Source organism: Cyclopterus lumpus, chromosome 20 (genome assembly GCF_009769545.1).
Source record: "Cyclopterus lumpus isolate fCycLum1 chromosome 20, fCycLum1.pri, whole genome shotgun sequence".
In the NCBI taxonomy this organism is placed as follows: domain Eukaryota; kingdom Metazoa; phylum Chordata; class Actinopteri; order Perciformes; family Cyclopteridae; genus Cyclopterus; species Cyclopterus lumpus.
Genome location: NC_046985.1, coordinates 9,882,048 through 9,904,938, shown reverse-complemented (window position 1 = coordinate 9,904,938; position 22,891 = coordinate 9,882,048). Strand labels below are relative to the sequence as shown.

The following is a 22,891-nucleotide window of genomic DNA, read 5'->3' as shown; positions in this document are numbered from 1 at the left end:
AATAACTGCAAACCAGTTTTTTTTTTAAACTTCTGTGTGCACTTGTGATATTTCTAATACTTTGATATTGTTTCCCGTGCCTTCTGTTCAGTAAAAGCGATAGATAAGAATATCCTGCATAATCCCAAGAGGTCAGCGCAGCATGAGGCTGTGTTTCAACTGCAGCGCTTTACCTTGACCAGGATTTATTGACATTGATAAGATTAAATCTGACCTTAGCTGTTCTTACTTGGGTTGGGTATTTATAAAATGAGTTGTGTAAGCAATATATGGTGAGTGTTTGACTGTAACATTACAGTATTAATTACATAGTTCTCTCATCATTCGTACCTTCATTTCTATAGTACCTCTCCATGTTTTATTACCAGTGGAAAGATATATCCATACAATGCTGCAGGGATTAGTTGATGTCCTGTTCCTACAGCTCAACTCTGCTCAGCCAGGAGTCTCAACCCACGCAGGTGAAGGGTGTCTGTCCTACACACTGTGGTGAGGCACAACCACAACAATCAGCTGAACGCCAGTGCATTCTTCTGAGTAAAGGCCCACGCAACATAAAACCTATTGAAATCTAATGAATAAAGATTGAACAGTCTCAGTCGAGATAGGAAAACAAGGCACCCTGAATACTAATCACAAACTGCATCAAGTAGTTGCAGAACACTGATTATCTTACATACATTTACACAGTGCAGTCTGGAGACAGTCAGTGTGTGTCCTGTGAGATTTCCCAAATTCAACAAATATCACGTACGAGTGAATATCATGCAGGGATGGAGCTCAAGGATTTTTCAAAGGTGTTCTATAGTCTATCAATTTGCCTCTAGCTAACACTGACCCGCTGGGCCACAGCCCTGTGCCACTGCAGATAGATGAAAGAAATTCCTTCTATTAGGTGAGAAAAACAGAAAATAAGGATAGAGAAAAAGATAGCAAAATAGAGACAAATGGGTGTCATGGCTCAGCAGAGGAGAGAAGTGTTATCACTAAATAAATGCTGCTGCTGATTAAGTTAAACCTATTAGCGGCTAAGTGAGGCAACCTGGGCCTGGCCTGACAGCGAGTTGAAAGGCTGGAGTCACAGTAAGGACGCACACAGTTTCCATACCCCTGAACCTTTTGGCAAGCACATTTGAGGCTCACCCCCTGTTGCCAAGCCCCGATCAGAAGACCTTTGCTTGTGTTCCCGTTGCTGAACACCGTGGCACCACGTCAGCTCCAAAGGTAGAAGAGTAGATTAGAGCATGAGATAACGATTCTGATCAGTATACAGGCTCACTGGTGGTAAATTGCGTTGCTTTTGCAGCTGAGTTATTCAGATACAAGTATAAGAATAAACGTGATTTATGAAAACACATGCTAAAGGTCACTCATTCTTTAGAGGTCAACTATTCTTCTATTTTTTCTTTTCTTTTCTTTTCTTATTATATTTTACGCGTCTTTGAGTGTCTAGAAAAGCGCTAGATAATTAAATTAGTAAAGTAAGTATTATTCTTTAAATAGATTCACATTACCTGCCTCAGAAGAGACAGTTCATCTTCTACTGTTCTTCACTTTGGAGCAAATGAACCTGCACTGTGCAGCTGAATGGATGGACTTGAACACAATCACAGACCGAGAGGGAAAGTGATTAATGTTTTCAATGACCCACACCCATGCAATCTCACCTTCCTACACACCCATGCATCTCTTGCTCATAGACACCACCAAATGGCATTTGAATATGAGGATGAGCAATCCTGAGGTGTCTTGCATTAACCTGCAGTAATTGCGTGGGAGTAGTTAAGAAGATACATTACTGACTCAGTCATCTTTGCCCCTGATTTGCATGTGCGGTGGCATTCAGTGTAGCATCTAATGCCTGCAGTGCTGTCTTAAAAGACGGAAATGAGTGCAGCTACGCCAGTTGACCTGGAAATGACCCAGCAGAGGAAAACTAGACAAGACACAAGATATTTCACTGAACCGGACAATTTAAAATGCCTGGGAAAATTATTTGAACAGTTCTAAGAGTAAGATAAATGGGATGAAAACTGGTGAAAAATGATCTGTCTATCTTCCCTGTGAGGGTTTTGACCTCAGGATGCAGTCAGGTCGACGTCAGGCCAGTCATGAGACTGATTGGCTTAGAGAGGTTAATGTCTTAGGATGATTAGGTAATGTGTGACATGCTTTAGTTGTCTGTGCCTATTCAGGTGCTCTTACCATCCCTTTACCAATTCTACCGAAAGATTGCTTTGCATGAATGTGTTGAAAACGGCTTCACTTTGAGACTTACAATGAGATGAAGAAAGAGCAAACATTATTCAACGTCACATGACTTTTATTTGTATGAAAACACTCTAAGGACTTCCCTGAACACTTTGGTCTTTAATCCTGAGCAAATTGTAAAACACACCAGGAAAAAAATAAATCACTTGACGAATGTCTTCACAAGAAGAAAAAACAGCTGGCTAAATCCCTCAAGGGACAGTTTGAAAAAAATAGTGCCTGGGACAGTGTCGGCAGCAGTTTAGGAGAATGTCTTTTGTGCATCAAGCGGGTGAACGCGCTTCATCCACCAACACCCACCCTCACAATTTCAGTTCTACAGCTCCTTTAATAATAGATCCCCTGGGACACCTGAGAAGGGAGTATGAAGTTGATCCAGAAAGACAAAGGAGCCACTGAGTTAAGAGTCCTCTTCTTTGGGCCTCTGCTTTTCAGTTCCCACAGGAGGGAGTCAATGGGCCCACTAACTTCCCACTAACTGTCCTGTCATTACAGACAGCCCTGTGGTCGCACCTTTACACCCCTACGTCTGCCTGCATCCCCATCATTCCCTAGTTTGAGGAAAAAAAGATGCTTTGTGGAATAAAAAATAAAAAAACTCACCCTACACAAGTGACCCATCTGCCAGCTATGGGGAGGCTATTAATTGTGTACACGTCACATTATGGCCAGCAAGCCCCTATCGATCTCCTTGCTCAGAGCGCTTATGGACCACGATCAACCTCTGAGGTCCCCACTGATCCTCTCTACTTCCCCTTGAGTCATCAATTTGTTCCGGACAAATTGAGCCATTCCTCAGGTATGATAATTTTTTCCCCGCAAAATCAATCTAGGTGATTATGGTTATTGTAATGTGGATTGATCCCTTGACTTGTGCACTATTTCATCTTATGAGACTGTATCTTTTCCAGTAGGATGAGCCTACCAAAGCCACAGCTTTGTGCATGCTTTAAAACAAAAAATAATTTGTTAATTTAATGAACTATAACACTATGTGTACATAAACTAGAGGGCATTTGCATTTCACTTTTCAGATTCATATGCTGGAAATAGGTTTACAATAGGTTTAATACGTCCCAAATGGCAATCTCTGACTCCAAGATTCTGTTACCAGCAATTAATAATATAATTGAGTCAATATGTAATATAGCTTCTTAGGGAACCTGGCATGCATACTTTAAAAGAGATTTATAAGGCATGGATAGTATGACTTGAATACGCACACCTTTAGAGGGAATGATCATTAATCAACAAACGGCATCTTCCCTCCCACTCTGTCATTATTCTGCTGGTTGAGTGCCTTTTTTTATTCCAACTTTCCAAAAGACAGAGAGAGAAAAGCAAGGGGGAATGTGATATTTGGTGGTCGTCCACTGTTTTATCCCACAGTTACTGTTCAGATAGGTTTGGAGGAATGCCACAGTTATTACAATTTGGGCCTCAATTCTAAAGCCATTAGTCTATCGACAATATAGTTGAGCTCATAAAGCACTGGAGAGAAAGAAATGGCAAAACTGATTTGACTGAATCCCTTGAAACTGGTGCGATATGTGTATGGTCATTGAAATGTATCCATTTCTATCTTTTTTTTTATAACTTTGCAATATCTGATGAAAGAAAACACGGCTTTCCATCTGGCCAACTATATTTGGCAACTCCAGTGGGAGTTTAGTGCATAATAACAAAGGCTTATCATTACAAGAACAACTATTGAGCTTTTCATAATATCTCTGACAGCTGTCAGTGCAGTCAATAATTGCAGTGGATATAACCCATTTGTCTTGCATAATGCAGCATCACCATACTGTGTCACATACAATGTAATTAGTCATCAGTCAGTTAGACTCTATTAAGTGTCCTGGGCTGGGCAACCTTAATCAGGAGTATTAGCATGATCACACATTTGATTTCAGGTTCCTTTCGATCAGCATGTCATACAAACTTAGCAAGTAAACCATTTTTCTTGTAGATTTTTTGAACAGCACACAGTTTCTTTAAACACTGAAGTCTCTCTCAGTTTCATGGTATCTTTGGTGGAGGCATGTAACAGAGGGTTTCAGCCAATGTTATATATGCTGAGAGTGTGAGGTTCATTCAGCTGCACAACAATCAGTTGATTGGACAGCCTTTGAGAGGAACCTTAATCAATAAGAAATTCTTATCAGCGGCATTACAGGCCTCGCACACACAGATTCCAGAGTGCTTGAGTTAATTCCTCGTCACAATATTATCGGAGAAAAAAAACTGAGAAAGAAACAATAAATAAATAAAATAAAAATAAAAATGGCCCGTCTACATCACTGAATAATGTGCCTCCACCATGCACACGTTCTTCCACTGTTCCCGGTGGAGTATATTCCCTCGTGGTCACTGTACTTGATCTCTTCACGAAACTTCATTGTGTCCCCGTTTCTTCCCATTCTTATAAACACATTTTTCGTGGGCCTTTCACTCTCCCACTCAAAGGCCTTCCACTGTTTTCCAAGCTTTATTTATACTGATATTGGTTGGAGTGTTACTTTCTTTTTCCTTTTTTTGCCACAGGGAGGAAAGTGGGCTAGTATGAAATATTTATAGAGTGCGATAACGTGTCACAAAAGCGCTTTCTTAGAACCATCAACACAGCCGAGTGTGGCGCTCTATTACAGATGAGTTTTGGTTAATTCCCAGGTCAGTGTTTGTTCAAACGACACATACGACCAGAATCCCAATTAAGACTATTGCTAATTTACAGGGAAATGTGCCAGTGCATGAATCCCTGTGAGTGCTGACAGTTGGCAACAGCATAAAGAAGAATCAGACTCTGATTGTGATGTTGCAGTCACATTGTGGCGGTATGGAGGAGAAACCAGAAGTTTGTTGTTTTCGGGGGAGGAGTGACACTGAACATTCAGACTACCTGCAACGTTGAGAAACTCTTTGGCTAACTCTGCAGTCACATGGAACTAAACTAAATACGCATGGGAAGTGGAAAAGTTCAGCCATAAGAAAGTTTTGTCTGTCTGTTTATCCACTTCCTCTTTCTACTGTGTCAAATACAAAGACTAACTGAATTGTACCCCAGCCCGTTCACTCCGCTCGGCATCTACCAATCGACTTGTGACTCCGTCTGCGAGATAATCACTCGACAAAATCAAGACTGTTTACTGTCCTGGATCCTCAGTGGTGGAACGAGATATGTCAAGTATTTCTTGGAAATAAGTCATTCAGCATGAAAAAAACCCACAAAAAAACGAATCAATTACAGAAGTCTTACTGATCTAAGACTAAAACCACAGATTAGAGAGGTTTGCTAGCAGATTTAATTAGCTAAAACTGAGATGTTTTAATGTGTTGTAATCCAGAAAATAATGTAGTTAGTGAAATAATATACTACTAGACTTTAAATGTAGGCTGATGCCAGATTACTACTGTGATAATAAACTAGTTAGCTGTGCATGCTAACATTTTAAAGTTAAAAGAAAATAAACGCATTTTAAAATAAAACATTTTGGAAGGATAATCAAAAGACATGACCTTCCAAACTCACATGCATTTATTAGCTGGATGGAAATAACATATCCAATTGTATACTGTGATTTGTTTTTTCCATCCAACTTTATCAAGTTAATAAACATGACATCCAGCTATGCTGACCGGGGCAGCTTTTTTAGCCCCTGTTGCATCACAGCAAACCAGCACTCAGGTAAACTGAAACATTTATAACCGGGCTGCCCAACAATGTATTTCAAGGTCTCACGTTTGCGACAGCTAAGCCTCCAATGCTAAACTTTACATCACTATCAAGGCCATTTCGGAGCTCAACCTTGGGATACATTCCATAACTCTCCTTCTCAATCAAGTGTATCAATAAATTTATTTATAGCTCCGATAGGATCCTTGAGCTGAAATAGATACCTAATGCTAGGTCCATCCTATTATATAGATCCTGTAACATAGCCCTCTTACTCTGATATCAGATTTATACTCCCAGTATAGTCTTCGGCACAGATATGATTGCAGACTTTATCGGGGTATTAAAAAAAGATTTCCCTCAGTGTGCTGATGCTATTTCCGTGGACGACTCAGCAGTTTTGTGAATTAAGTGTTGGATGTAAAATCCTCACACGAAGGGCAGTGAGAAAAGTCAAGCACACTGTGCCACAAAGCATTTAAAGCAAAGAACAAACTGACATGTATGACGTCTTGATTGGTCTAATCACGTCAATCTTTGTTGCTCTCTTTATCTGGCTCTCTCTGTCCTTCCTCCGTAATCTGTCCATCACCATTGCCCTCTAAGTCACCTTGCAGCAAATCACGGGCCGCGACTTCCACAACACAAATGTCAGGAAGAAAACAGAGGGAGCGAGAATATGCACTCGCAGGCAGAGGTGGCGTTGCGAGGGAGAGAAGGCTGCACTAAATGTGAGGTACACTGACGCAAAACTATATTTTAAAATTACAAATTACAATTACTAATTCCTAATAGGTTTAAAACCAGCAGTATTCTACTCCTAGTGGGCAACAATTCAATAAAAGTAATTCTGTAGTAGTAACATTCGTAAAAACATGAGCTGTGAGACAGCCCGGGCTGGAAGTCTGCTTGTTCCTATGCCTCTGTATTCTGTTAACATTACGTTGTTGCTGTGTAATTGCTTTGGCAATGTCTTACCATCACAATAAATCTTTCTGATGATCTAGGTATATATATTTACACTGGAAAACAATTTAAACAATGTCCTTGCTGCTTGTCCTTTCCCCGCCAGGAAAGATGGTGGTGAAAGTGGAAAAAGTATGTGTGCGTGTGCATATGTTTCTGTGCATGTGGAGAACAAGCCTTTGGCCCTTATGGCGTGATAACATTAATAACCTATATGCTTCTGACTCCCCCCGAGAGAAGAGAACAGCAGGCAGATCAGAGATACAGAGAGTTCCCTCCACACACTTATGCACATGTACATGCACATGAGGGTTTTTCCAGAAAGCATGATCAGTATTTGTGCAAACTAGACAAACACATGATCATTATACAATATCTGCAAGCACAACAGATTTGAAAGCCGTAACACCAAAGGACAACAACATAATCACAATAGATAACTTCCTTATGTTTGGAGTCTCTCTCTTTTGGAGTGTCACCCTCTCCCTCTCCCTCTCCCTCTCCCTCTCTCTCTTTCTCTCTCTCTCTCTCTCTCTCTCTCTCTCTCACACACACACACATAACAGAGAGAGAGAGAGAGAGAGAGAGAGAGAGAGAGAGCGGCAGAGGGTGGGACAGAGAGAGAGAGAGAGAGAGAGAGAGAGAGAGAGAGAGCGCCAGAGAGAGCAGTCAACAGGGCTAAGTGTAGATACCGCTAAGTGCGATCACTGTGTTAATCATCCGTCCAAAGCCACATAATCAACACTTCCTAGAGCCACAGACCAGAGAAATGAAGGAGAAACGAACGCGCAGCCCGGACGCCATAAAAGTTCATATTCATCAAGTGCTGCAAATAACTTGCTGGGCGCTCGGCTGCTCCAGAGGTTTGTCTGTATGTATGCAGATAACAACACGGGAAGAATATCTTACAAGCTCCTCTACCCCTGAGTCTCCTGATAACATCATCCATCTGAGCTTGGAGGCTGAGGGAGGATGGGAAGGTGGTGAAGAGGCGTGTGTGTGCGCACGTGTGTGTGCGTGTGTGTGTGTGTGGTGCTTTCCAGAAATGTAAGAATTCCTCGCCTGCCACCTCTCTGGGGTGCTTTTCCTTCACAGATAAGTTTGGGTAAACCTCACAGGAAAAACACCTCCCACACATATGCACACACACACACACGCACGCACGCACACGCACGCACGCACACACACACACACACACACACACACACACACACACACACACACACACACAAACAAACCAATACATACAGCACAAATGCTTGTAAAATGCCTCTTGCTCTCTCACAATCCCTTTTCTCTTATCCCAAAACACATTTGGCCGCACTCAGCAGGCTCGTACAGCTCTCAGTGTTACACCCTCACATGAAAAAGAGAATCCCCCCCTGTTCTCTCTCTCTCCTCCTCCCCCTCCCCTCTTTATACCTCTAGCTGTTATCCTCAATGACTACACGTTGCTGTCTGAGTCAAAGTCTGTAAGTCTCCCAGCACTACTAGCGCAAGTTGAGCAGAAAGCAGCTCTGTGAATTTACCATTCAGCCGAGAGATCCACAGAAGCCCCATGAGCAGCGGGAGGAAGCTGACAGATTTCAGGGTAAAGAGAGGTCACTTGGTCCATTGGATTTCAAAGCAAAAAGATCAAATGAACGTTATGATGAATTCTAACAACATGAGATAACATTTGCAGTTCAGGGGAAACTTTAGTTTAAAGTTGCATTTATTACATTGGCTTTAGTTTCCCTTGAGTAGTCCCTTGTGGTTTAGGGAGAGCTTGACAAGGTATAGCCACAAGAGGGAGCTCCTCCTCCCTGTGGCGCTGAATTCAACTAGTGGAAATGTCCTTTAAGGACTTTTTCGCCACTTTTTTGCAAGGTCAGTTGTGGGTGGAGAGAGAACTCCCCTTTCAAGCTCCTGAGTTTTGATGCGCAAAAGAGGAGTTGAAATAATCCCTTGGCTACTCTCTCTATCCTTCACGCAGAGAATTAAAAACACAAGCTTTCGTTCTTTCTTTGTCTCGTTTGGGACTGCAGGAAGAGTGGTCACAGAGGAGTGAGCTAATCCTAATCAAGTATAAAGAATAAAGCACAACCATGAGTCCTGAATGGCACTCCCCTTTATTTATATTCTGCACCACATCAGCATCCACCATCACTACAAAAATGTGGACTGTTGACTATTGGCTTCAAATGTGCACATTGTGTCAATCTCAATTGTACGTCTCACAAAGTCTCTTTCTAGTTATGTGCTTGCGTTGCAAAGCTCTCCAATGTGGCTTGGTTGATTTATTGTTATTCAGCATCTCTTCCAAGGACAGACCTGCACCTGCATCACTATCCATTGTCTTTAATGCTTCACTCACACAAACACACACTGGAATATCTTTTTCTGTCTTTCCTCTGGGAAACTGGGGTGAATATGAACCCAAACTATGTTTACCACGAAAAACACACCAAACTGACAGCGTTCCTTTCTAATGAGATGCACCCTGATGATGTGTGCATGAATATATTCACGAGGGAGACGGACACGGAAGGAGAAACAAGACACACGACTATTCACAAGAGCAGGAGCAACAGACAGCAAAACCACTAATTAAGAAATAGACATGAAACCTGTTAAATGTGAATTTATATATCAGAGCATCTACATGACTGCGGATGCTTCCAATCCTGCACCAACTTCTAAAGTCCTTTTTTTAATAACCATTTCAGTTTGGTCCTCTTCCTCCCAATTACCGAACAACACCTTGACATCGCCGTCTGCTCCCGTGGAAAGAGAGAGGCTCAGGGGCCATGGTGTCAGCAACATATTTACGCTGGTCCCCGTAACCATAGAAACTTGTGAACGGAATCCCCGGTTCTCCTTTCTGGAAGGCGGCGGTCATCACAGGATCACATCAGAAGAGATTGTGCGCCCATCAAGGCTTTGGGTATCTTATTTTGTCACTGAAACTATTCTATCAAACAAAAACATGCTGCTCTCTCTCCCGCGCAGTGTGCCATGATGCCGACTTTAGTAATGACTCATGCTGGATCATACTCAATGGTCTTCGGCAACAAAAGAACCGCCAACAAACCACAGTAGAAATGTGACTTTGGAGAAAATATAGGTGGTATGAATGACTGAGCAGTTGAGCTGAGTGCTGCTTCGTGGTAGATGAAAGCAGGGAGTGCTGATAAGGGAGCTGTGATAACAGACAGACAATCACAGCCTTTGTTCCCCTGCAAATGAGAGTGATGATCAGACCTGGTAGCGGCACTGGGTGACTGTTTCCATGGCGTTAGAATGAGGTAAGCCAGTGTGTGTACGTGTAGATCTGAGTTGGTGGTAGTTTCGTGTCTAGGTTGGGGTGGAAGCTCTGATATTATTGATAAGTTGCCTGTCCTTGAGAAGGCCAGATTGAGACGCCCCCACTCTTCACGGGAGATTTCCTTTAATTAATCCAAATGAGGACACACTTGCAATCCACAAACACACACACACACACACACACACACACACACACACACACACACACACACATGACCGCATGCAATCAGCACCACAGAATTAAGGGGGAGGATGAAAATATAGGACAATTTGAACGGATTTTACAGATAATATTCTAAAAGTCACATGATAAAATGAATTAGCAAATACTGTATGTTATAACAAGACTACGAGTTTACAATTCTGTGCTATGTGAGGCTTTATAGGCATACACTATATATCATCTGGGAATCATAAATGTATATATCAAATTGAATTGATTTAATTGAACAAATTTCCATTTTTTTTTTGTGTGTGTGTCTGTTGCGAATATGAGTCAGCGTGGCCATCCGGCTTATGGTCCAGTCAAATCAGGTAATCAGCACAGCTGTGTCGGAGCAGGTATACGATTAACAAATCTGTGTGTATATAAGACGATAAGCCACCGCAACACTTCTGCATCAGGGGGGGGGGGCTGCTGAAAATGAAAAGCTAGTTGTGCAATTAGATAATTTTCCTAACACCTCTCATGTGAGGGAAGGAACCGCTCTAAATATCCGTACTAAAGATAGACTTCAAATCCTATTAAACCTTTCCTGAATCATCCTGAGGTTGGATGGTATGAACGCCCCTGTTGATTCAACACCCAGAACCACAGGTCCCCGCAGGAGGCAGAGGAGAGGTGAAAGTAGAGCCTCTGGTGTTGCAACACGCTAACGCTAGATTCTCAACATGGGTGAAGTTCACTGCTGCAGGTATTACAGCCTTCTGTGGGGGCTCATGGTGTGAGATAAATACCCTATTTCAACTGAAACTTGTTTTAAATACAGATAAGACAAAACTTATGTTGTTTTCAAACTGTCGGAGTAGACCACAGAATATCCCTTTGGTGGTCACTATTTTTTTTACCTGTGTTGGACTATGGTGATCTTCTTTATATGCATGCCTCTGCTAACTATCTTCGTATGGTGGACACGGCTTAACGTGCTTCACTGGTTCATTACCAACTGTAAAGCTCTGACTCACCACTGTGAGTTATACTCTCGGGTAGGATGGCCTGCTTTGGTCACCCGTAGGCGCTGTCATTGGTACACCTTCATCTATAAGGCAATTCTTGGTCTACTCCCAAACTACCTGTGTGTCTTCATCATGAAGAAAAGTGTGTGACAATACTTTTTGCGTTCTCAGGACTTCCTGATGCTCACTGTCCCAAAAACCAGAACGCAAATGGGAAAAAGGGCTTTTGTGAACTCCGCACCCTCATCCTGGAATATGTTGCAGAATACTTTGAAACTCAAAGGACTGATACCACTTACTGCTTTTAAATATAAAATGAAAGAAATGGAGGCAGGTTCCCAAAAAGTTCAATGTTTCTTAAATTAACTTGGTTACATCACTGTCTTAACTTTTAGTTTCTTTTAACTTGTCTTGTTCTGTGTTTGTTGTTTGTAACTATGTGTTTCTTATGTTGCTGCCTGTCTTAGCCAGGTCACCCTCGGAAAAGAGATTTTGAATCTCAATGGGATTCACCTGGTTAAATAAAGGTTTAAATTAAAAAAGAAGAGAATTTGAGAGTTAAACATACGTGAGGAGACACGGCAAAAGACACAAATTATAGCCATCTTGCCATCTTGCCATCTTGCCCTGGGGTTCAGTCGCTTTGAGTGGCACAAAACGGGACACATGAAAAATTGAAAAGTGGCACGTTAGAAGAGATGCTGCACTTCATGCGGAAGACCCATTTTAAGCACCCGTGTTGGCAAACATCTGCACGGCTGCTATAAGACACCAATTCCCAACCCGCTCTGTGGCTGACCGTGACCTTTGCACTCTTGCTAATAGCATCTCTCATAGGCTGTGTAGTACAATAACAAATCTAAATGAAACCTCATGGAAGTCTACAAACCAAGTCTAAAACTGAGTAGAGGAGAGCAGCAATGTTTACATGCATTATGATAATTATCAACACCCTTTAGTTTCAGCTTCTCATGTGTGATTTTCTGCTTTTACCTCATAGTAAATTAAATATCTTTGGATTCTGGGGTGATGGTTGGACAAAATTAGAAATCGTTCACTATATTCAGACTTTTTAGACTAAACATTTAATCAACTAAAAGGTGCACGCAGTAGAGTGTAGACCTCCACCAGGTCTATCTGCAACGACCACGGCTATAACATTTCACCTCCATCTCATGGGTATTACCGCGATTTTAAGCATTTATTTAGATAATGAATCAGATAAAAACCTAGAAAGTAGAATCAATAGCAAAAACAAGTCTTGCTTTGCAACCCTACTACAATAATCCATTCAAGTCACTGTAACAACAAGTGTAAAACAATTTGCAAGACGCTACAGAGCAGAATGCACAAAATAATACAGAAACAAGGGGAAAAAATGATCAATGCTCATGCTGCTTGGAAGACTCAGTGGAAAGATGTGTGGCATATTGTGCTTGGACCAAAATACAATGAAGAGTGAAGAAACAATTACACCTTTACACACTGCCATTCTTGGATGCGTAATCCTATTACTGAAGGAACTCCTGTGCTCCATTAGTGGACTGTGAAGTGGATCAGCAGTGTTGACAAAGATGATATAATCTACAGACATAACACGTGTACAGTTCTGTCAGAGATGGAGGGTCCCACTTATTAGAAAGGGTAGAGATCATGAGAACATGAGCTCTACGCAGGTTAATGCTGCCAGACAGCTCCTGAGAACCTAATGCAATCAGGATTAATTGGGAGCCTGGTGCTGACGATGGCCCTGAAGTGTACCAGGTCAGGCTGTCTGCTACTTTCAGATCATCGGGGGGTTACGGAGGACATCCTCTTGCTCTGGAAGCTCTGGAAACCTCTCTAAATACTGTGAATCAGCAGTTCTATGAAGTCTGTATTCTGCTTTTAGTCAAGATGTTCTGTTGATCAAAAGATGTCACCCACTATTTGTGTATCGGTGTCTGCTAGCTGCATTTTCATAGTTTAAAGGTTTTTTTTTCATATATGTGCCCCCTGTGAAATATATTTTTCAGCCAAGTACCCCCTAACCAGTGCAAAGCATTTTTGCTTGAAAAAAAAGATGAAATACGCAGCGCAGATCAGTGTCTGATTTAATATAGAATATATACAATTCAATTTCTGAACGAACACACTTATGTTTTATTGAAAATGTATTAAAAGACTATTTTGAAAGGCTTTTTGAATGGATAATAATTTTAAATATATTTTTTCACAAATCTCACGTACCCTCCTGGAGTAGCGTCACATACCCCCAGGGGTAGACGTACCCCCATTCGAGTACAACTGATATAAACAATCACACATTTTTTGTTGGTGTAACAATGCACCGCCGGGGTCTGTTAATCATTGTTATTGCATAGACTGCTATATTGTCGGGAACAATCACATTTTATAAGCCTAATAATTCCTACGTACCACGGAGAGAAAACACTATAAAACCATCTAATGTGGGATTTATGGTGAATTATATCTTGATGAAGAAGCAGCTAGGAGCATTTCTTCTTTGGCTTGAATAAAGGTTGTAAAATAGAGACCTTGTCCTGTGACATAATCTTCCCTTTTAAATCTGTAAGCATCTTTAAATACCGTCTCAGTCTTAGAGCCAATGAGGTCAATTTATATAGAAGGGGAATTTCTGTGATAAGCATTTCATTTTGCAGCTGTTTCTTCATAAATATATGTTTTTGTTTGTTTCTGATCTAACAGCTTCTACACATATAAAAATAAAAAAAATATAAAAAAGATATATGTATATATATATATATATATATATATATATATACATATATATATATATATATATATACATATATATATATATATATATACATATATATATATATATATATATATATATACATATATACATAATTGCTGCATTACGTTGATTTGAGGGAGGCAAGAGATTTATTCATTCTTTTAAAAGGCAAAAAGTTATGTATAATTTATAACCGTGGTTTCAGCTCTTAGTGAGTAACAGTTGAGAATTATTAGTTAGAGGTTCAAACTTTCAGAATTGCAGTAATTGGTCTGCTTTTTTAACTTATTTGCCCCAGCCCTGCAAATCGGAGTAAGAAAAGAGTTGGGCAGCACACTGTGATGCTGCTTTAGCTGCCTTAGCGGGAGAAACTCGAGAAATAATAACAGACATAATTTTCTGTGTCTCTTCTGGTGTCACTTATCTTGTTTTTCCCCCCGCTATGTTACCTCTGCTGTGAAGTAGCAGGTAAACAATTTATTATAGTTACCCCCCAAACAGCAGGTGAGCTCTTCCTTTTCATAATTTAAACGTGGATACAAGAACATAAGTCCCTTCTCTATCAGCCTGCCAGTGGTGCACATCGAGCTCACACCTCGCAAAGCAATTCTTCGCTGAGCAAACAAACATAGCCACTCTCCTCGACACTAAAGTTACAAGTTAACACAATTGATACGCTTGGGGCAAGTCTGAGGTAACAGCAGGCTTTCTCTTGTAGAACGCACACACACACACATGTATAATATTATACAATATAATGAGTGTAAACCTCTGCCCCTGGCTTACAAAGTTACATACATTCACATGTTATTACGAGCATAGGAAATTACTGAAGTCATTATAACTACAAATATTGTTACAGGATATTTGTTATAGGATCTGGATATTTGATACTCTTTAAATGTGCCTTTATTACACAATGCTGACAGTACAGTGAGGTATGGAATAATGTACAGTATCAACAGGATTGTCTGTGTGAGTAAGTACTTAATGCGAGTACATGTGCTATTGTGTTCGGGTCTGGTGTGAATGACAATGAGAAAACTACAATAAACGCAGCTCTTAGTGACTGGCCCATTACTCAGTACTAATGAGCAGCATTAAAAGCCTCTAACTTCCTGTGTTGATCTCACCTTACTGTTCAGCTTCATGTTCCAGTCAAAATACAAAATGTATGCTACTAGAACGGCCCATTGAGGCACACCGTACTCTCAGAAAATCCCACAATCAATGTAAAATATTGATTCTTTTTCATTAAGTCAAGTCACAAGCCGGCGTGTGGCTTTTACTCTGAAAAGCCCATCTGAAATTTCCATCAGAATTAATGGGGATTGGTTGGAAATGGTGGTCGCATAAACTGGGAGGTGTGTGTTTGGAATAATGGATTTTAGGGCAGTGGTATAAAATCTCAGGTGTACCACGGGGATTAGTGGTCCAATGAATGAGATTTATTTTTGTTCCCCAAATCACAGTGTAAGCCCTGCTTATGATGACTTTCTTGGAAAGGAAACAGATCACAACTTGGTTTCTCTCAGTTTGTGACTGCTCTCTTTTCTCCAGTAAAGAAGAAACACAGGCTGGGCTGTGACATGACACCAGTGTAACACAAATAACATTGACAACAATTGTAGCACGAGAAGATGATATTCCTGTAGGGATCCTGAATGCCTGTGTGCTGATGTATATGTATGTGTGTGTGTGTGTTTGTGTGCATGTCTTTGGTTTAAAAGCTTTCCTGTGCATCTGAATGATGATGTCATTGCTGGCATCAGTGGTCCCTGCTTGACAAACAGCAACAGTGGATCCCGTGGCTGCCAGTTTATGTGGCTAAATTAGGCTTGGGGACAACAGACCACACACTGATGTCACTGAGGCTCTAAGAACAGTTGCTACATGAACAGTGGTTTTAACCTTGGCACCCATATAACGTTACATTTCAACACTGCATTTCCCTCGAGCTATCCCCTCCTTTCTCTGTCTCATTAAACTGTCCTGCTACAACCTCTACGAGACACTTTTCTTCTTCTCCCTAATTCATCCACTCAATGGCTTTCCTCTTACTTTTCCTCACTTTGGAACTCGAGCTGGAAACCTATTACTAAACCCCACAAAAAATCCAGGGGCCACCCACCCAACATACACGGCGTTATCAATCCTGTCAGAGAGCAGCACATATTGAGAGACAACAAGACGATTCGAGTCGTGCTGTTAGACGACGCTCCAAAAACCTTCATCTATCGAATACAGTTTGTCTTTCTAAACTAAAGGTCAACGTTTCGTGGTGAAGGTTAGGTAACAGTGTGTCCACACAGGAGAATGATTCTGATTACATGCAATTTGAAGTTTGTTCTTCATCCACTGAGAACAGTTTAAAAACTCTATAATATCTTGGAACTACGGTCAAGGTTAGTAACATATTGTGGATATGGCAAATAAACTACACTTGGGGTATGATTACGGACAGGCAACGTAAACACACAGGGAAAGATTGAGATGAAAGAAAAGTGGAACATGTCTGTGACGCGACGTGAACTGCAGTCTCCTGCAAAGAAGTCGCTCATCCACCTCTGCTTCCCCTTTCCTTTCTTTTTACCATGCTATGTAAAAATAGTCAGCTTAATTAAGCCTTGGGTGTCATATAATGAATGTGCCCCTCTTGGTACGACTGTAAGGGTTGCCTCCTACCCTTTCTGCTCTCGATTCATCTCCTCATTTCAGTCCAATCCCCTAACAGCTGTGTCTTGCATCCAAATAACACAGCATCACTTGTGACTGACGGATGGATGAAGGACCAACGGAGTGTGACACTGTCTTTGTTTTCTCCGAAGTCTCAGTTCGGGACAAGAAACAATACAAGCCATGAGTAGGAGGGTTAAGAGCAATCTGTCAAGCACACCTCATAATGGCTGTGTGCCACAGTGAAGTTTATTAACATCAACAAGGCAGATATTGACGATAGTAAGTGGCACCACTCATATGCTGCATTGCGCCGGAGACTGTTTGGCTTCAATGTGGGCTGCTGAATAAACAAGCAAGATTATTTTTCTCTGATGTCTGTATGATGATGTGTGAAGCTACGCTGGGAAGTGAGGCAGGCCAGAGAACCTAGAACATGTGGATGCCTGTGGGGATAGAGGGGGTTGCAGCATTTTAGGCACTTGAATGCTTATTTACTGCATGTGCGTGCAAAAACGCACAAGTAAGCATGCACACATAAAATAACACCATACATTTGCTGAAGCATTTAGTACTTCTGCTATAGTTTTTCTAATTAGGTACATTGCTTGTTTCCCACAATGACATTCAAGTAAACTTTAAGGACCTTCAGAGAATCAGAAACTGGTAATGAGAGACAAATGACCATTTAAAATAGAGTTAGAGAAACATTAATTACTAAAAAAATCAATCTCTCTTAATTATTAATTTGGGACTTTCTCTTTCTATCTTCCAAGTGTGCAATTATTGTAGCTTTTAATGAATACACAGACATATAATGCTATGTTTCCTGTAAGGAAATGTTACAAATAACCTGTGTGTATTTGGAGCTGCCTGTTTGGGTCAGCACTTTGGGCAGGTAGGCTGTTGACAGTGTAAATGTTAAAAGACTTTCCATGGGTCCCAAATGGAGGCTGATGCTGGATCAGAATGTTGGAGGGACTAACAGAAACTGACCATTAGTTGTGTGTTTACTAGAAATGTACTAGACATATTTGAAATAAGACTATGTGCACATTTGCAGATGCAAAAGTTTGTATTTATCTATTTTTTTTCAGGAGGGTTTGTGTGTGTGTGTGTTTATGACAGTGTGCAGATTTATAAATGAAGCATAAAAACAAGCCCCAGAGAGAATACATTCTTAAATGCGTCTATGAACAAGATGAGGGGGGGAATCCAGAAAGGAAGAGTGTTAAGAATCAGAGAAATAAGAGAAGAGAAGCACAACTGTCTGAGGAAATTAGTATACTCCCTCTCTCTGGCAAAAATAGAGCCATAGCTGGAATGTGTTATGCACAAACTCACACACTTACAGGCTTGGACTGACAACTTTTAAAGAAAATGTCCACAGTCTCTTATTTCATTTGTAAATACCAGGGAGTACAGCCACATCACCAAATACCTGCGAATAAGAGATTTACAGAAGGCGTGATAGACTTGCTGTAGTGGGCTGTGTGCTGTTTATATGGACATGCACTCTCGTACACAAGTGTGTGTGTGAGTGTGTGAGAGTTGGTCAGGAGGAGCAGGGAGTCACAAGTCACTACAAAATACAGCAGATGGAAGTACATGTGGGAGTACCACGGAATCTCCCCAAGAGTCTGTGCCGCATCCACGCCATATTTGGTGCTTCAAAGTATCGCTGTCAGTTTCAGTTTCAAGTGCAGTGTGTACGTCCAGTGGACCTTGGATAAGAGGCTGTTCCAAATTATTTCTAGTGTTTGTTTTACCCTGCTTGGATCGTCTGAAGGTTGGCATTTACGGAATCAGCAGTATTCAGATGAGCCAGATGTCGTCGCTTACAGAAATGTATATTAAACTGACTTAAAAATGCTTTCCAGGGCACGGCTACACTCTCTGTAACTCCAGCTGGTGCTAGGTGCCTTTGTGACAAAGACAACACATTTGACAGCTTAAATACAACAAAGTCAGCTCTAAAGAATCACAACAAACCGTGTGCGACATTATAACACCTTCAGCTGTAAATAAGAGGCCAGACAGAGCATGCGGGCCCTCGGGAGAGAGCCACTGTCCATATGCCTGGCTTATGATCCCTAATCAGAAACAAGTACGAGCACCAAGCATCAACTTTATGATCTACAATTCCCAGCACACACACACAGACGCAGGCTCCCTCTCACTGCTTTTATCTTCCGAGTGAGTGCAGCAGCACAAGTTAGTATCTGTATGTGTGTGTACACTGCAGAGTTCCTCCTGCCTGCTGCTCTCTCCACTGATCTGCTCCAGCGTTGGCGGGACCGCCTACACACCTTCCTCATCATCAGTTGCATCCTGACTACTCTAAAGTAGTAAGGCCTGTGAGGGAGCCCATTACCGATGCCAACATTTTGCCACCGTTAGCCTTCACAGTGGATGTTTGGAGGGTGGAGAGGAACTTGACATCAGGGGAACTGTTACATTTTTAGATACTTGCATAGTCACAGGGCATCGCTGCTCCTCAGGAAGTACTGAGCGAATGATCATTTCACATGGGGATACACCTATGCAGACTGGAATTGAAACCTATACCAGGAAACGCAGACTGTTCACACCCAGCAGCGATGAAAAAGATCCTGAGATGTTGAGTTACTGTTGGTTATAAAAGAGTGTGAGAGGAAGAACATGCAATGAAAGGGGGAATCTATAGCAGTACATCTGCAGCAGGGGGAGGACAGATCCGGACACAGACACATAGCCTCTCCAGTGATGTATGGAGCATTATGGCCCAGGGAACTGCCTCCTGACTTCCAACCCTCTATAAAGACAAAAAGACATTCCCCCTGGATAACCTCCCTTCTGTCAGCCTTCCATCCTTTACTTCTCCTCCTCCTTCCTTTGAAGAGGCCACCTTTAACCCAGCAGCCTGAATAGGATCCATTGTTATCCTCCTTCTTCCCCCACACCTGTCACTGTACAAAAAGACCTTGGTGATGGGGAGATTGCTGCCTTTCATTTGTCTAGCCCACTGCTAGTGAAGCTGTAATTAGTGTCAAGAACACATTTGTTGGTGCTAATAGGGCTGTAAGCTGTGGTGCTAGCAAGCACAACATAGCTACACACAGAGCGGAGGGACCAGATGCAAGTGGCTGATAAATATGTTGGGCTGGGAAGCTGGAGTTTGAGGAAGTGCAGCTAGCACGGCTAAAAGCTGCATGGCTCAAGGGCTAGCGGTTTGAGGGCGGTTGTGAACCGGTCGGAGTCTGAAGGACTGACTTGGACGTCCAATGTTTGCTTGACATCTAAGCCAAAGACAACCTCCAAAATATGCAACTCAAAAACAGTGACATTTATAAAGTCATAAGTCAAATGCGCACATTTGATCAGTGCCAAGTCGAAGTGAAAAAACGACCCAAAAGTATCAAAAGTAGCCAAATGGACTGACTTGTGAAAGCACCCCGACAGTGTGATGGTTGGTCGCTTGGTCGGCCTGAAATGTCTCAACAACTATCTGATGGATTGCTATGATATTTTGTACAAACATTCATGGCCCCCTCAGGGTGAATGGTAATTATTTTATAATGTCATAACTTTTTTCTAACGCCTTCATCCAGGTCAAAATGTTAAGCTGATTTATGACAAAACACCTACAAAACTATTGACATTCCCCTCAGCCTCAGCTGTCCTTTTCACAACAAACTTGTGACAGATACTATGCTTATAATGGCACTATTCCTGTTCCCATTTGTTATGTCTTCTATTTCAATTGTTAAAGTTATTATAGGAATTACGGTGTTCTCACATGACAAGACACTAAGTGTGCTGCAGCCTTGTCACAATGGTTTGAAAGGCCTTATTGTACCAAGCATGTGTTGCTAATGCATACAGAATTGAATCTGTAATGAAAGATTAGTCTTTCATTTGGATGTGGCAAAAATTGTACAATAATCAATACCCAACAGGGATTTCACATAAAAGGCAAGTGAGAATAAAATATGATAATGATGCCATGGGATGAAGCGTGTAGATGGCTGACTTACTTGATTTAAGATTGCATTGTGACACAGACAGGAAGGCCTTTATTGAAAAGATTTATGGACACGGAGATTTCTTCAAATCCATATAATTAGCCACAATGAGAATGCAGCACACAGACTGGCTGAAACCAGACAATGTTATTGGAAACCCTAAAAGGAGATTCTTTTGGGTCACAAAAACATAATTTTATTTCCTATGAAATATAATGGCCAAATCAATCATTCCCATTTGCAATGAGGAGGAAAAATACCGGCGTAATCTATCTCTCTTTAGAGCTTTAAGCTCTTTCAACTCAAGACACTCTCTTCACACCCTCAATATGTTTTGCTAGATATACAAATATTTCCAGTAGAAACAATATCAATGTCACAGCTAGACTATCTCACAGAGGCATGCTATCAAAGGGTGTCTTACTTCAGCATATTCAGAAAGAGATAATCCATATGCTGTGATCTCTCAGCAGATATGTATGCTTTAAGAAAAGCCATTTCACACACCTATCACAATTTTATTGCTTATAAAAGAAAAACCCAAATCCTTTATTGTAGACTGAGGTATATGCTCCTGTGTGTTCAACTGAGCAAAAGTAACAGTTATTTTGGAGATAAAGGGAAATATTAACTGCAGTATGCTGGGTCAATTTTTCAAAACAATACTGAGCTTATTGGTTGAAATAATTACTATAATTCACAAGCCTCATTTAAGTAAATAACAGGGTTTATTCATGCAAACTATTCATGCCGTCCCATGTCTATACGCTCACTGAATATACCTGATTGTCAATTATTTCTTCATCCCTTCATGCCACCCAACTGCCTCCTGTCATCCTCCCCTCCCTATCTGATGTTCCTATCAGCACTAAATAAAGCTAGCTTGTTCATCAGATCGTGTCAGGGCTAATTACAGAACAATCTCTATTTCTCAGGTAGGCAAATTGAACTGTAGATTACAGCCTGACCCCCTGCTTGAGAAAAAGGGGGTTCCTACAAATGACTACATATTGGAAATAATGAGGATAAGAGTTCTCCACTTAGACAGAGTAGACTATTAATAATTGCGAGGGCCATTTTAGTTTCCTATCATTGATGAAAGTCTGAGATGATCTCTGCTAGGTGAGGAGATGGACTTCTTGGTCAGTGCTATGCAGTTAATTGGAAGGCAGAGTGTGCATCAGTATCTCTTGGTTACACAGACGGAGGAAGAAAGGAAAGGGCTTTTACGTTTTGATTGTCTGCTGATACTGTAACATTTTGGAATTTAACCTATCTAAAATACCCATGCTATAATGAAAGAATGAAGGAATTATAAGGAATGATTAGTGTACATATCTATTTAATAAGGAAAAATACCCATAATGGACAATGACAAGGAGGAATAAGTGGTGTGACAGCATACAACATAGGAGGAGACCGCTGAACTGGAGCATTACATTCACAGTTGGTCAATGAATGAAATCGACTATCAAGATAAATGTTATTGTATTGTGATTAAGTACATTTAATTAAGTTGAAAATAAATGTATTGATAAAATAACCACATGCGCTGTGCAATCCTGAGAGAAACTCAAATATCAACGCTCTCTCTTAGAAACTCATTTACAACAACAAATATGTTTTGAAAGCCGTGTCATGATGGCCGTGGTTACACTTGTCTTTTCAATATGAAAACACCTCCCTTTGTGTTGTGAGCGTACACAAACGTAGCACTTTGTTGGACTGAAACAAAACCTTGTGAACATACTGTAAAACAGAGAGCAGCAGAGAGAGTAGAACATACTAATAATAATGGCTGCTTTAGGAATCCCAAATTCATTATGAGAATATAAGACAATCAATGCTTTTATATTAATATGTGAATATGAATTATACAATAAATATGTCGATATTACATTCATAGCCAGACCTTTAATATGAAAGGTTCCGTATCAAGATTGTTGTTATTTGTAAAAGAAAAAAATATATATACTATTGGGCAATATATTGTTTAGAAAAAATTTAATAAATACTTCATTACATGATTATTTGGTAAGTCTCATGATCCAGGTGGTC

General features: G+C 40.9%; 1 protein-coding gene across 1 annotated transcript in view; it reads right to left on the bottom strand.

Annotated features, from left to right (window-relative positions):
* kcnb2 (potassium voltage-gated channel subfamily B member 2) overlaps positions 1 to 22,891 on the bottom strand; it is a 70,644-nt gene that overhangs the window by 2,564 nt on the left and 45,189 nt on the right. The gene's annotated exons all lie outside the window — the stretch shown is intronic.